Consider the following 16,977-nt stretch of genomic DNA (forward strand, 5'->3'; position numbering starts at 1 on the left):
GCTGGTTGAGCTATGAGTGACAATGATCTGAGACTGACTCTGAGCATCTACGAGGGAAGTCTGAGTAATCTCTTCTAAAAACATTTCAGGTCGGGGACTTATAGACAACTTCCAAAAGTTCTTGGCATGTCAATGATACAAGAGGAGTGGGTATTATCAGATTGAGACTTGGTCTTCAGTCATCGAAACGCCAACAGCTGAACCTGTCCGGAATGCATGCTGGGAAACGGAACCGTCCTGCACGTAAACGTTCAGTGTTCTAGCATTAGCGACCTGTGGGCTTATATTGAATAACTGCTGTCTGATGCAGGACCAATCCGACTGCCTATTGAATTCATAGAGATCAACACACCAACTTCCTTTGGCAGAGAAAGCTATGGCAAAATAAGTTGTGTTGGACCAGTCTGAAAAGTTTCGAAACAGGCACTTTTCTATCTGGCCAACTGCTCCGCTCATCAATTTAAAAAATGGTCGTACATAACGTTTTATATTTGGAAGATTCTTAAGCCAAAAACACTAAACGCTATCTGATCCGGGTGCTTTCCAGTTTGGTACTTTCTTAGTCAGCTGTTTTACTTTCTTATGCATGATTGTTATATTTTCTTGTGACACTTCAGTTTCCATTTCTCTTTTAAATCCCGTAACCAGAAGCATCAGGCATAGCAAATCCCTGATGCACCTCTTCATTGTTCAGTTGTTTATAAAACTTTCTTCCGTTCTTCTTGAAGACTCTATTCTGCTGGTATTGATTTATTCTCTGCTGATTCCTTTTTTTTTTCTTCTTTTCTTACTCGACACTCCTTTGGCCCTTTATCTGAGTTCTTTTACTACTTGCATTCTTCTTTGTCTTATGTTGTGCTTCCTTTGCAGTTCGTTCCCGCGTCTTTCCCTCGCCCGCTATCTTTCTATGATTGCATGTAACCGTCCAATGTCACTCTTGAGTTGTTCGATTTGGCTCTGAAACCTTCGTTCTCATCATGGAGCTTTGTCTTTTGTTTCTATCAATTTTAACCCACGAAATTGCATAACGATAGACGCTGCGCATTATTTAAGATTATTTACACTAGCTATGTTTTCGATGTAGACTTTCGTTAACTGTTCGACCATTTTTTTTTTCACAACTTTACATATATATTCTTCCTTTTTCGATTCCTCTCAGGTGTGGTAGCTTCTCCCTTTCACTATTTCGCGCTTTATTCAGGTGTAGTAGTAAATTTCTTCCTTCTTCTGTGGCAGTCTTTCCCTCCACAAAGTAGAATTCACCATCATCCAAGTCGCTGTTTCTTTTGTGGATAGTAATTCGTCCCTCTGCTTATGCTTGTTCTGTTTTGTGTTCATGATCAACGTAGTCACGTTCATACTTTCCATGATTTTTCTATTTTCCTTTTTTTTTTATCTAAACGTTTTTGCTCTATGATAGGAACATATCTTCCTCTATTCAAATTAATAAAATTTTGGTCTACAATAATGCAGACGAAAAGTTTATTATTATTATCATTATTATTATTATTATTATTATTATTATTATTGAGTGTGAAACTAGGATACAAATATACGAAGCCCAAAATACACGTCATGACTACTCGTCTGATAAGGGTACACCAAGCACATCCATCACAACCATATGTGCACCACATAGCGATCCCATATCAAGATAAACAGCATGTGACCTTTCAGATGGGGACCAGTTAGAAATGTTTTCACGTTGGGTAGTCCATCCGTCTCAAAAGGTCCCTGAATCAGGTTTAAGGATGATGAATGAAACACCCATGTTTCCATAGCTATGATGCTCCCCCACTACCTCTGCTCGTGATCAGAGATTCACATATCGTCAGCCATTAAAGGACGTCTTCAACTGGTGACGGTCAAGCAACTGGCAAGCAAATCTGTGGTACTGAGCAGAATAACTGCTGTAGCCCATCTTTTATAGCAAGACAAATCATATATGAGGTTGTCCGGAAAGTTCTGAGCGTTTTTAAGTTAAATCATTTAACGCTTTATTGAACACACCTGAAACGTAACACAGTAAAAACTTTTGCGTTGCTTGAAGTAGTAGCGCATCTTTTCTTTGTTCCTGACTAAAAATATACTTATCTTTCATTCCAGTTACTCTTTATTAACATTTGAACCAAAAATTTCATATTAGCGTTGTAATGCTTTTCTTTTTAAAAAAAAAAGAAGAAAATGCTGCAATGACTTGCAAAAACATTTGTGAAGTTTATAGTGATGATGCTGTAGGTGAATCACCTGTTCGAAGGTGGTTTGTAAAGTTTAACGCTGGAACATGACAGTCGCAGTGGAAGACCTTCAAGATTGAGTGAAGATGTTTTAAAGAAATATCAAAGGAAACTCAAATATCACAACTAGAGAACTTGCAGAGGAGCTGGAAGTTTCTAAAAGTACTGTTCATAAACACCTAGTGAAGCTAGGATACATTTCTAGCTATACTGCATGAGTCCCTCACAAACTCTCAGAAAAGAATTGCTTGGACCGGTATTCCGTTTGTGATATGCTTTTGAAACGAAATGAAAGCATGCTCTTTTTGAAACAACTTGTGATTGGAGATGAAAAATGGATTGTGTAAGAAAACGTAGTGCGAAAAAGATCCTGGAGTATACGTAAGGATCCCCCAAAACAGCAACTAAAAAACGTATGCTTTGTGTTTTGTGGGCTCATAAATGCATTATTTATAATGAGATTCTCCCATAAAGCCAGACCATTAATTGTGATGTGTACTGTCGTCAACTGGCTAATTTAAACAAAAAGCTCAAAGAATTGAGTTTGGAAATTGCCAACAGGAAATGTGTAGCGTTCCAGCAAGACAATGCCCGACCACATGTGTCTTTGGCTACCCGAACAAAGTTACATGAACTTGGCTGGGATCACTTACCCCGTCTACCATATTCCCCTGATATTGCGCCATCTGACTACCACTTGTTTCTGTCTCTACAGAACTCATAGCAAGGTAAAACATTTAACGATTTAGATGGAGTCAAAATGCATCTAAACTTTTTTTTCAAAAGCAGTCAAATTTTAAGCTGATGGAATATTTAAATTGTCTGATAGATCATTGATGATAATGGAAATTATTTCATTGCATAAAATGTATTGAAAGGTCAATTATTTATATCCCTTTTTGCATTAAAAAAACGCTCAGAACTTTCTGAACAACCTAATACATGATAACACTTCCAATCAATTAAGATCAAAAGCCAAGAGAGCTATTACCTGGTACTGCATCAGGGCATTTTTTATTATTATTATTATTATTATTATTATTATTATTGTTATTATTGTTATTATTATTAATATTATTTATATTTTCTCTTTATCACAGGTTTTGTTGGAGCTTCTGGAGTCTTGCATGCGTAGCGGGCTTAAAACCTGCAGGGCACGGTACCATGCTATTCGTTCTTTTCAGCTATCTAATACGTTCCTGATTATTCTGGCAAGGCCAGGGAGGCAAACCTTTTGTAACAGTTCTACTGGGCACTCTACTTCAATTTCCTTTATATTTCTCATGATGTATTCTGATACTGTTTCCAAGAACCCAATAATAGCTAGCACTATCTTCACCTTCTTCATTTTCCATAGCCGGGCTATTTCGTACTTAAGAGGATTGTATCTATCTATCTTTTCGCCTTCTTTCGTGACTATTCGTAGGCCAAAGGCGCATGCAATGTCACCTATATAGCATATGTGGTGCAACTTGTCCACCACTACTAGGTCCGGTTTGTTATGCTCTCGCACCTGATCTGTCTGGGTGGGGAAATCCCAGAGGATTTTGCTAGTCTCCGATTTTGCCAGTCTCTGCAGTTCGTGCTCATACCACGTCTTGCCTCTCTCTAGCCCCGACTTTTCGCACAGTTTCCAATGTAACACTTTCGCTGCCTGATCGTATCGTCACAGCTTTTAGATGTTTTGAGCAAGTCTAGGGCATTCGTTCGTGATATGAGCAATGGGTTCATCCACACTATTGCCGATGCGGCAGAGCGGAGAAATTTGCTCATGCATCATGTTGCCCTCCAGTTCGTAGCTTGAACTTGGTCCTACGCTGCCAGTATAGTGCTCTCGGTTTCTTTTTTTCAAGCAACACTTGTTGTGGCTACATGGAATTGATTGTGTAGTCTCTTCTTGCGTAATTCTTCTTCATGTCCTTTTTGTACTTCTTCCTCTGTTTCCCCCTTTATTCTGCTCAATAATCCCTCGTCCTTATTATTATTATCATTATTTTTATTATTATTATCATTATTTTTATTATTATTATCATTATTATTATTATTACTATTATTATTATTATTATCATTATTACTTCATGAAAACTCTCGGCTTATTTTGCTGGTTATGTTGGAAAGTGTCAGTTGTTCACGGCCAGCAGGACTAAGGAGACACTTATTTACTGATCATGCTTCAAAAGCCCTGCAGAGAACTCTTGAAATTCCATGTAATGATGATATCTTTATAATTGTACCAATCTTTTTGTGCCATGCTGGTAGTTAAATGCTGATAATTGTAAGCACGCCAATCATTATTGGTATTACGTTCACTCTATTCATTGGCCACAAACTGCGCATTTTCCACTTCAGTTCATCATAGTTGTTCATTTTATATTCTTCTGTCTCTTCGATCCTGTTAACACCGGAACATACTGTGTCGATTATCAGGCATGTTTTCCCATTTCTGTTCACCACAAAAATGTTATGGTTCAGGTGTCTAATTTGATGGTCACACTGAATCATTGCATCCCACATGATTTTACAATCCTCATTCTCAGTTACTCCTTCTAGGATTTGTTCATACTACGTCTTTGATCTTTCTAGTCCATAACTTCCACAGAGTTCCCAATGGATTACTCTTTCTACATGGTTATGTCGTCTTTTGTACTCACGCAGTGCCAATTTCGGGCATTCATTAACAATGCCATTCTGTTTTACCCCTATCGCCACACGTTTTGCATTTGTCGCTCTCAAGTAGTGTTATCAATTCTGCACCTCACATATTTTCTTTTCAAAGATTGTTCTTGTGCCACTCATATAAGTGCTTCCGTTTTTATCTTCAAGTCGCTCCTCATCCCTAACTACCGGCTTCCTGTATTCATCTTGGAGCTCATATCTCTTGCAAACTGACCGTACATTTTTTTCCTTCCCTGCCAGTTGTTTTTCGTGTAGTTTCCCTCTTTAAATTTCTATTTCTTAACACAGTTATCAGTTTTGATGGTGCCGAACCTCTTCCCATGCATCAAAGTGGACCCACGGCATTTTTTCATTTCCTCTACTTCAACACAATCCTGACAACTGATCTAACCTCACCCACCCTTTCTTCTGGATAAATACAGCCTATTAGAATTATTCTTGAAATGGATTACTCTGTACACTGTCAATAATTTCTGTCTTTGTATCCATACTTAAATCTTTCCTTTGCCAGTTTCTGCAACAGTCCTACTTGCAGCCTAGATGAGTTTATTTGCTTATGAGATGTTCTTTGTTTCAATGTGTTTCAATACATTATGGACTTTACTTGCTTCTTGATTTAGTCTCCATCGGTCAGCCTTCTTGAAGTCACACATAAGTTCTGTCTTTTCTATATTCAATACTTATTACAGTCTGGACTTCATCGTTTAAATGGGCTCTGATCTCAGTTATTTCACTACTCACAGCAGTATATTCTTGTGAGCAATTGTACATTTCTTCCATTATGCTACTTGCGTTTCTCATGTGCTCAACATTGCCTGATATCTTTCTTTTGATAGCTTGTAACTACAATTCTGATAACCACCAGTTTTTCCGCATTGCTCTTGCTTGATCACATAATCACTGTTCAGTAAATTTCCAACAGTTCCATCCCCTTCCGTTCTCTGTGCATTTGTTGTCTATATCCTTTGAAATCAGAGCGGTCCGTCTCCTAAGCTGACTGCCATCCAAAGCTAACGAGCTCAGCCTACCCGGAGAATGGGGTATTTGAAGGCACCAGGCATTCGCCTTTTCATTCCCTTCTCCTACTAGTTCCAAACGGCTTCTCTTCCGTAAAGGCTCGAAGCTGGTTTTGACTGTCAGAGACTATGTTTTGCGCTGGTCATCGGGACATTTTATAAACGAATGGTACTCAAATCTCTTCACCACCTCGGCATTGACAGCTCTACTACTACTACTGCTACTACTAAAATTATTTAGTGGTCTTATTTTTATTGCGGGTTCGTATTGCACTACTGAGCGCAGCTCTGTGAACATTGGTTATGTGCTGTGCTTCGTTTTAGTGTTGTTATTTTTACTGTAATGGAAATGCTCTACAAAGAACATGTGCGGTTACCTTGTCGTGCTATTTTCTGTGTATTATATGTATATATACTTGTATGTCCAGACGTTTTAGAGTATTTGACTGCATGTTTCTTTGATTATACCTAAAACACCTACAATTATACGGATTGTGTATGTCTTCAGGTTCCACATTCAAGTTATCCCTTGCCCCAGTTCTTTGTATTTCGAGAGTTTCTCCATTTCTTTTAGAGATACGTAATCATCTTTTGGGACTCATATGTCACTTAGAAGGCATTTTTTTCTTAATTGTTCTTGAGCACTCTATGGCTCTATCGGTGCATATCCCAGAGTATGGTTGCTTTGTCATTTTCTCGGACTTTTTCTGGTGTGTGCTTATACCATCTTTTTACTGTTAGCTTTCCATATTGCTGGCAGAACTTCCAGGTTCTGCCAAGACTAGGCAGCCAAAGACATGATTTACTGTTTCTTCTTCATCACTACATATTCTGCAACAAACGTATTCTATTCTGCTTCATTACGTGATTTTAGTGCTTTCTGGTAGTGTGGCTTTGTTAGAGTGGCTTTGATATTGTGTCACAATTAAGAGCCCTTCAGTTCCTTCAGTATCGCGTTTCTCAGCCAGTGTTTGGATTTTACTTTTCTCTATTTTCTGGTTTTCTTATTCCAGTATTTGCCATGATAGAGTATTACTTGTCACCGGTTCATCATGGTAATTCGTACTTCCAGTTTTAGCCAAGATTTTTAACTACTTTACACTTTTTGTTGTTCTTTTCTTTCCTTCGTAGCTATCATTTTTTACGGTCTTTTCTGTGTGTTTTACGGCTTCTTGACTACAGAAAACATATTTTTATCATGTTTTATCCTTAGTATTATTATTTATTCCCGCCATCATCATCAACAGCTCATTGTCATTTTCGCCTTTATCATCATCATCATCATCATCATCATTATTACTATTCAGTAGCCTATTTAAAATGAGACGTGTTATATTTTATTTTTATTGTTATTATTAAGTGCCTCTTTTAATTAGTTTAAACACGGTGTGCTCTACGTTGTTTTGTTCATTTCCGAGATGTGCAGATGCATGTGTGAATCATATAAACATTTCATTTATGTGTATTTTTGTAGAGATGAGATTGCATAACGATTATTATTTGTATTCACAATGTTTTTCTGTGGCGACATCACATTCTCACCTATAGGCAAGTTGCATCACTGCATGTTGTTTATATTATCACATGCTTGTTTTTCTGTGACAAAGTGCCTGACAGCACCTTAAATGTACGGGTGCATGTGTGAATTATATAAACATTAGATTTATGTGTATTTGTGCAAAGATGAGATTGCATATACGATTATTATTTGCATTCACAATGTTTTTCTGTAGCGACATCGCATTCTCGCGTATTACTTCAATTAATGTATAGGCAAGTCGCATCACCGCATGTTGTTTATATTACTACACGCTTGTATTTCTGCGACTGTCATTATTATTATTATTATTATTATTATTATCATCGTTATTATTATTATTACCATCATTATTATTATTATTACCATTATTATTATTATTACCATTATTATTATTACCATTATTATTATTATTATTACCATTATTATTATTATTACCATTATTATTATTACCATTATTATTATTATTATTATTATTATTATTATTATTATTATTATTATTATTGTCTTTGCACAGCTTCTAACGCTGGAGATGTACTACGGTGTGAGCTGCTCACTACCAGTGAACTAAGGTAACACCCATTATTTTTCGACCAGCATCCGGAGTATTCGAGCGGTTCCCAGCAGTGCTGTTTTCTGCGAGTGTTCCACCCTTATTACAGCCCTTATTTGTTCCATGTACTTCTCAAGAATTTTACTCACTGTTCCCAGGGATCCGACAATTATTGCTACTACTACCACCCTTTTCAGTGACCACAACTGCTTAACCTCCCAAGCTAACCTGTCATATCTATCGACTTTTCTTTCTTCCTTATCGCATACCTTGTTGTCAGCTGGGCATGCTATATCTATGACCCAGCATCGTTTGCTATCTTTCTCATTTAAGACTATGTCTGGTTTCCTATTTTCTGTCGTGGTCGCACTGAATCATTTATGATCCATAGGATCTTTACATTACCATTTTCGATGATGCCTTTATTATTATTATTATTATTATTATTATTATTATTATTATTATTCGGTGACGAGATTTTCATCGTGTGTTTATTATTTTTTCCTTAGGTGTCCACAGTTGGGCGATGCTTATAACATAGGATTTTATTTTTCTAATTTGTAAATATTGTACTAATGTTTTTCATGCAAAAACATGAAATTTAAAAAAAACTGACTTTATTTTTCAAAGCAAAACATCGAAATTACACAGTGTAGACAGACATATTTCCAAACAAATGCACTCAAAGGCACACCAGCGCGCGTGCACATACACAAACGCACATGCACACACATATATATACATATGTGTTTAAGTTTTCATAGAACCTTTTATCTTCCCTCTGGCACCTTAAGAAAAAGAAGAAACAAGGGAAAAAACGGAAAAAAGTGAAAAGATAAAAATGCTCTCAGTGATGACCGCATCCCATCCTAGGAGAGATCACCATCCTTGAGCTCATTTCAATAGAATGGTAAATGACTATATAAATAAATAAATTTTTCTGTCTGTCTACCTATCCATCTGTTTGTCTATCTATCTATTTATCTACCTATCTATCTACCTCCATTGTCCTGGTACCTCACCCCAAAAAACAAAGCAACAAAAACAATGTTCTCTTCTAAAAACAAAAAGAAATATCTGTTTCATATAAATAAAGAACGAAAGCGCTAACAATAATGAAGAAATAAAAAAATTATTTTTCCAAAATTCTGGTGACCTCCTCTTTTCTCAACATATATATTGTCAGTAATTCATATACACGAAAGAGAGGCATACTCTAAGGCATTAGAGTAGCAATGCTCTTTTTAGGAAGTTAAAGGTTATCCTATACTGCAAAACGCTTATAGGTGCGATACCAAAGATCACTCTACACCCGGCCATATCTTCTAACTTCCAAACATGTGTGCGTCTGTGTGTGTGTGTGTCTGTGTGTGTGTGTGTCTGTGTCTGTGTGTGTGTCTGTGTCTGTGTGTGTGTGTGTGTGTGTGTGTGCGTGCGTGTGTGTGTTTGTCACCCACAACCGCTTGACAACAGGTTTTGGTGTGTTTATACCTTGTAATCTAGCGGTCCTGCAAAGTGACCGATAGAATAAGTACTACGCTTTACAAAACAGTAAGTACTGGGGTGGATTCGTTCGACTAAAATTCTTCAAGGAAGAACCCCAGCATGGCGGCAGTCTAATGACTAAAACAAGAAAAAGAAAAAAAAGGGGAAAAAAAGAATGAACATTAAAATTTGGTTTTAAATCGCAAGGAAATTATAATGGAGACAATAGAATGAGTAAATTAGGAATTTGACAGTTTTGTATGAATTTGAGTTGGCAGGTTTTGTATGGCGCATCTGTGTATGTGTGTATGTGTGTATGCATTAGGATGAAAGCATTTCAGAGAAGCAAGGGTGCGGGAAATTTTCTCAGTCGTCAACATAATTTTAAGGTAGGGGAATAGAGATTTAAGAGAAGAAATAGACTGAAAATTGATAGAGGGTAAAGGGAATGGAATGCAAGTATGTGGTTATTAAATAATAGCCTGCAAGGACAGAAACAATGTTATTTATTATTTTTATTTTGTTAATGAATGTGTGCGTTGAAAGACAAAATACAAAGAGATAAGAGAGGGAGAAAAAAAAAGAAGCGGGAGAATCAAATAGAAAACTATAGTGATGTCAGACAATAGAGAAGGGAGAGATAAAACGGTGAGAAGAGGGGTTGGGACTGAAACGGGAGTAGGACATGTGATAAAGTAATTTAATTGTTATTGAACAGAGGTTCATAAGCTTTATTCGAGATCCAGTTCGATTCTTGGTTAAGACTATTATATTTCCCATAGCTATTTCAAATACACAAGCATGCATAAACACATGTATGAATATACATATATATTTGTGTGTGTGTGTGTATATATATATATATATATATATATATATATATATATATATATATATTTATTTATTTATTTATGGCTTTCAACCAAGTGGCTGTGGTCATGCTGGAGCACCACCGTGATTTTCTGTCTTTATGCTTTGCTCTCTTCACGTTCCTTGCATGGCTCTTCTCCTGCACCTGATATAGTCCAATCAAGAGTTTTGATGGCACATCTGGTCTATATTTCAGTAATACATATTTTTGAATATGTGCGCACGTGAGTAAATGACTGGAATCTCACCGAATTGGAATATAACTAAGCGAAATGAAGTATTGAACAATGCTAGGTAGGGTGGAATTATACTCGTTCAAATCTGAGTTTGTGTGAGATGCTACTCGGAGTTTCTCCTTCCTGTTGCTCAGATGGCTGGCAATATGATATTTGAAAGTTTCTTATACACACATTTGTAGTCTGTTCAGTTTTCAAATGACTGCAACTTGGCAGTAATATTCATTCCTATGGCAATGTGTAAATAAGAACTGAAATTTATAAGAATTTATATAGAACAAATTCTACTGATTAAGTGATTTCCTGCGGAAAAGTTTCTAGAAAAAATTTCATGTGAAAAATTCTATGAAAAGTCTCCTAGTGAGGGTCCCTGTGGTGAAAATATGAATACTCAGCTATTAGAAAACTAATGATTTATTAATCGAGAAATTTTTAAAGAATTTATTATAAGTTGGCTCTATCTATGGGTGTGGTGTACGTTTGGAATTAGAAATAGTTACTATTATTACTGCGAGGTTTCTGCGTTCAAATTCCGCCGAGGTCTACTTAGCCTTTGATTCCTTCAAGGATGATGAAATAAGTACCACTTGAGTCACTGGAGTAGGTATAATTGACAACCTCCCTCCATAATAGTTCAGGTTTTGCCTATAGTAGAAAGGAGTATTTCTGTGAGGTTCTTATGCATATCGTATCATTTTTCAGGCCAGATACGGATCAACAGTGTGAGTCAGCTCATTGCTTATATAATGTATGTTCCTATTGTATTTGTGTGCGTCACGTGACGCACATATTCCGACTGCTACTATGTCAGTAACTATACATGAAAGGTAGGTCGGTTCTAAGACCACTTTGGAAGTGGTGGACACTTTATTCTAGTAATGTTAACCCGGGTGACTCAGTTTAACACCACCCAATGAATCGCTACTACCTAAAATTCTACACGTTTGCTACTGGGAGGAAATTACCTGGGAGCACCTGTCTCAAAATATTATAGCAGGTGCTGGAATACATGATTTAGCAAATCAAGAAATTCCAATTAATATTACCGGCTTATTTATGAGGGCAATAATTTTTCTAAATGACTAGTTCTGGTCAAATAAGTAGGGAGTAAGTTTAATCATGAAGGATACGATGATAACGCTCGACATGTTTCAGTCTTATTATGCTTTATCAATGACGCTTGCAACAGAGAGTTTGTAAATGGGTGACTTGAAAAAAATGACTGGGTAAAATTAACCAGGAATGCTAGTGGTATAAAAACTTAATAGTGAAGTGGGGTTGGCATATTTGATATTGATCTTTACCAATCTGTCTCTTTGTAGGGTATAGAGCACCCAGAACCAGAATATACAAGCCTAGAAATTCTAATTAATCAAAATTACAAACTTCGTAATGAGAACAACGTCGTGGTCAAACAAATATGTCGAATACCAAAGCCCGTTCATGTTAGACAGTTTCAGATGTTCCATTGTGTGTTGAAATAGAATAATTAATTCTATACGTCACTCTTTGCCTCTCTGTTCGAGTTTAATTTCTCTCAGTCTAGCATATTCTCGTAAGAGAGTTTTGTCTTTTATCTATTAAATACCATAAGTATTAGTTGTCAATGTACATATTGAAAGAGTATATGAGCCATAACCGAACATTGGAGCGGAGGAAAATTAAAAATAACAATAAAGGTTGGAGATTAAAGCAATTCAAGTGAAAAGAAGCACAAAAATACACAAAAGATGAGTGAGATTAATCGTCTGAAAACTATACTTGTATATTGTCATAGTAACAAGTCTCAAAAATACATACAGACATTAACTAGCATGTTTTACTACTATTAGATTGGTAACTCAAAGGACGAGAGAGATTTTCAATCAGTGCATATTTGAGTTATCGCCGTTTCTATGCTGAACTCGGATATTTTATTACTATTAACAGTATAGGCAGAAGGCAGAGGATTGGAAAAATCGTCAGTACACGTGATGTTTCTTCCGGCTCTTTATTGTCCTGAGTGCAAATCCCACCGAGATCAACTTTCACTTTCATTTCCCGGAGTCAAAGAAAATATATATTATTATTATTATTATTATTATTATTATCATTATCATTATATTATTATTATTATTATTATCATTATCATTATATTATTATTATTATTATCATTATCATTATATTATTATTATTATTATTATTATCATTATTATCATTGTCATTATTGAGTGAGAGAGCAGCACATGCCATCAAAATGAAACTGGGGTACAGACATACGAAGCCCAATATACCCATCATGACTACCTGTCTGATAAGGGTACACCAGGCACATGCAACATAACCATATGTACGCGACATGGTGATCTCTCATATCAAGATAAGCAACGTATGATCTTGCAGCTGGAGACCAGTTAGAATTTTCTTGGTGCCGGGTAGCCTATCATGCTCAAAATGCCCCTGAATAAGGCTTGTTTAAGGATGGTGAATTATTCAAACCCCAAAGAATTCCTCTTAACACATGGTTATGATGACCCCCCACTGTTTCTGCTCGTGATCAGAGATGCACACATCGTCAGCCACTAAGGGACCTGCTCACCTGATGGCGGTCAAGCAACTGACAAGCAAATCTATGGTATTAAGCAGAATATTTGTTGTAGCCCATCTTTTATACCAAGACAAAACAATGTACATGATAACACTTCCAATCAGTTAAGATCAGAGGTCATGAGAACCACTGCTTGGTACTGAATCATGATAATATGTTTGGTTTTTGCTTTGTATTTGTACAAGATGATTCCAGTCTCATCCAGAGACCTCAAGAGATAACAAGTTAGAAGCTCAAGTCGATATTATGACTGGTGTGCCATATTTTTGGCTTTGTACAAAGTATTGTTCTGGAGAATGTCTGTCAAAACATGAAATTTAGAAGTTTGTTTTATAAGTAATTTTGTGATAAGATGGCAGTGTGACTTTAAGATGACAGTAAAATCCGTTTGCTATTACACACATTTAAAAGAACTTTTGACAATGTTTACAAATTCATAGGGCACCTATGGCCACAGGTATTGTTTTAGTCTTGAGGTTCCACATTTTGCCAATTTCTATTTCAAGGTCTTTATATCTGCTCAGCTTTTGGTAGGTTTTAACGGATACATTTATGTCGATTGGGACAGTCATATTGATGAGGAGGGATGATTTTTGTCTGAAATCCTTCAATATAGTGCCTGGCCTATTTGCATTTTTCTTTCTGCCAGTTTATTATTGTTGTTGGTATTATTATTATTATCTCTATTTCTTGCCGAGTGTTTTTCTGACACCTATGGCAAAGAAACGCACTGTATACATAATGGTAGGCCATTAAAATAAACACATCAGATTGTTCATTTACAAAGTCATGCGAGAGAGAAAAATAGGGAGAAAGACAGAGAGAAAAAGGAAAGAATAAAAGATAAAAAGTAAACACAGAAAATAAAGGAAAAAAAAGAAAGAAAATTCACAACGACAATGCTCTTCTCAGTATGTATGACGTATCAATTAAGACAATCTTTTGCTCTTCTTGCATGGATGGTAAGATAGGGATCATACTTAAATATTTTTCAGTTGTTTTTTTTAATTTTTATCATTCCAAGTGCTCTTACATTCGTCTTGATATGCCACAACTTTTCGATTTCAATTACCAAATCTTTATATTTTCTGAGCTTATCAAATTCTTTTGCCGAGATATTATGATCACAGGCTATACTCATGTCAATCAAGAAACAAACTTTATTGTTTTGGTCTTTCACAACAATATCTGGTTTATTTGCTTTGATGGTCTGGTCTGTACATACAGGGAAGTCCCAAAGAATCGTTACATTTTCTGCTTCAGTTACAGCTATTCTTCTTCTTATTATTATTATTACTATTACTATCATCATTATCATCGTCATCATCATCATTCAGTACTTATTTTTATCACGTGCTTTCACTACTCAACCAAGCGCAGCTTGTATGTGTTGTAGTTTGTGCTGTGGTTTGTTGTGGTGCTCGTATTTTCACTATTGAAAGTGCTTTATGTAGGATGTGCGCGGTGCCTAGTGGTGATATTTTCTGTATTTTATATACATTCGTAAGTTATGTATTTTAATCATACCTAATGTTTTGAGTGTACCTAATGCATCTATTATTATAGGGATTGTTTCTATATTTAGGTTCCACATTCTTTTGAGAGTTTCTCCGTTTATTTTAGAGATACATCGTCATCTGTTAGACAAATATCAAGGAGTAATGTTTGTAGAGGTCATAGCCCATAGAGAACTAGCCAGTAGATTTAGGAAAGCTCTGAAGGAGGCTAAACTCAACATTAAAATCGTTGAAAAGCCAGGGAGTTCCATCATATTATAACTATGTAAGACGTACCCCTTTGAGAATACTACTTGCACCAATGATAACTGCATAGTATGTACAATTAACCCTAGCATTAACTGTAGAACTAGAAATGCAGTCTACAGCATAAGATGCATAGAGGGTGCTTGTAAACACAAAAAACATTGCGGAGAGAATAAATGTACATTTGAGACAATATGACGACAAAAAGCAATCTTCCATACTCTACTAGCATGGCAAAAACTAAAATAGAAGCACACTGGGTCAAATTCACATCCGCATTTTATCCAAGCATCCGAAGGACCCAACACTCAGACAAGTACAAGAGTACGTCCTCATTAATGAAACATATCCAGTACTAAATAGGAAATATACATAGGTGTCATACCCCGATATCCGCAGTTTATGTAGTCACACAAACCCATACACAGACAAACACAAATATGCACACACAAAGAGACGAGGTACACACACAAATACACACACACACACACACACACACACACAGGCACACACAGGCACACACTCACACACACACAAACACACTAACATAAACACAAATACACACACACACAAACGCACAAATACACATACAAGCACACACATAAACACACAAGCATGAACACACAAGCACATGGCTATGCAGAATACATACATACATACAGACATGCATACATACATACATACATACATACATACAAATCTGCGCATACACTAACACCAAATACTGCACACACACACATATGCACAAATACCTAGATGATGTTGATAAAAGTTCCAATGAAGGAGCCTTGAATCTATGTTAGAGTCCGGCTCTTTCTCTATGGACAAGAAATACAGAAATGAAACTGATTGATAACATACATACATACATACATACATATATACGTGCACATATTGCATACATATATATATATGCGCATGCACACACAGTAATGCTGTAGTACATGTGCTGCGTACATTCTTACAACAACGTTTTTCTATACAGGCTATATAGGCAGAAGTAAATTTGCCTTCAATTCAGTCGCGCGCCTGTACTTCGCTTATATTGTGTGTGTTTTACTACATAAAGATCACCAACTGCCTACCTTGAGTAATAACTGACGGCACGTGCCTGGTGTATATGTATATAAGTGTGAATATGTATGTATAGGTGTATGTATCTGTGTACGTGCATGTGTGTGTATGTCTGCTCATACATACATATGAGCATATACGTATTTGCACATGTATTTTTACATGCATATATGTGTTTGTATTTGAATGTGTTTGAATATTCGTGTGTCTTTCTATGCTTGAAGGTATATGTATGTGTGTATGTATTTTTTTATATACATATCCGTGTATATATATATGTGTGTGTGTGTGTGTGTGTGTGTGTGTGTGTGTGTGTGTGTGTGTGTGTGTGTGTGTATGGGTGTGTGTGTGTGTATACAGAGATACATACAGAGACAGGCATAATAGACATGAATGTGTATGTACGCTTATTACATCACTCTTTAACTCCCTCTCTCTCTCTCTCTCCCCGTCTATCTCTCCCCTCTCTCTCTCCCTCTCTTTCTCTCTCCCTTTCTTTATATTACTAGGTTTGTGTTTTATTCTCCCCTTCACATATCTATAGGACTCCTGATTACTGACCATAGGTAAAGGCTTCATCCAAACTTAAATTGTGTGTTAGATGGTTCTGTGTCTGAAGAATTTCTAATAGAAGATATCTTACATGTTTATTTTATACAAGTACAATTTCGTAACTCCTATAAGAAAATGAAACATGCGTAATGGTGAATATATAATTCCAAAACTTTTTCCAATATCCTATATATATATATATATATATATATATATATATACAGAGAGAGAGAGAGAGAGAGAGAGAGAGAGAGAGAGAGAGAGGGGTAAGTAGAAGGACAGATAGATAGATAGATAGATAGATAGATAGAAGAGAAGCAAGACAGTTGCGGCGTAACCCACGTTTTTCTATCTCAACCTTTGAAAATCAATGTGAACTGAAAATCTTGAA

Source organism: Octopus bimaculoides, chromosome 2 (genome assembly GCF_046866305.1).
Source record: "Octopus bimaculoides isolate indiv1 chromosome 2, ASM4686630v1, whole genome shotgun sequence".
Classification (NCBI taxonomy): Eukaryota; Metazoa; Mollusca; class Cephalopoda; order Octopoda; family Octopodidae; genus Octopus; species Octopus bimaculoides.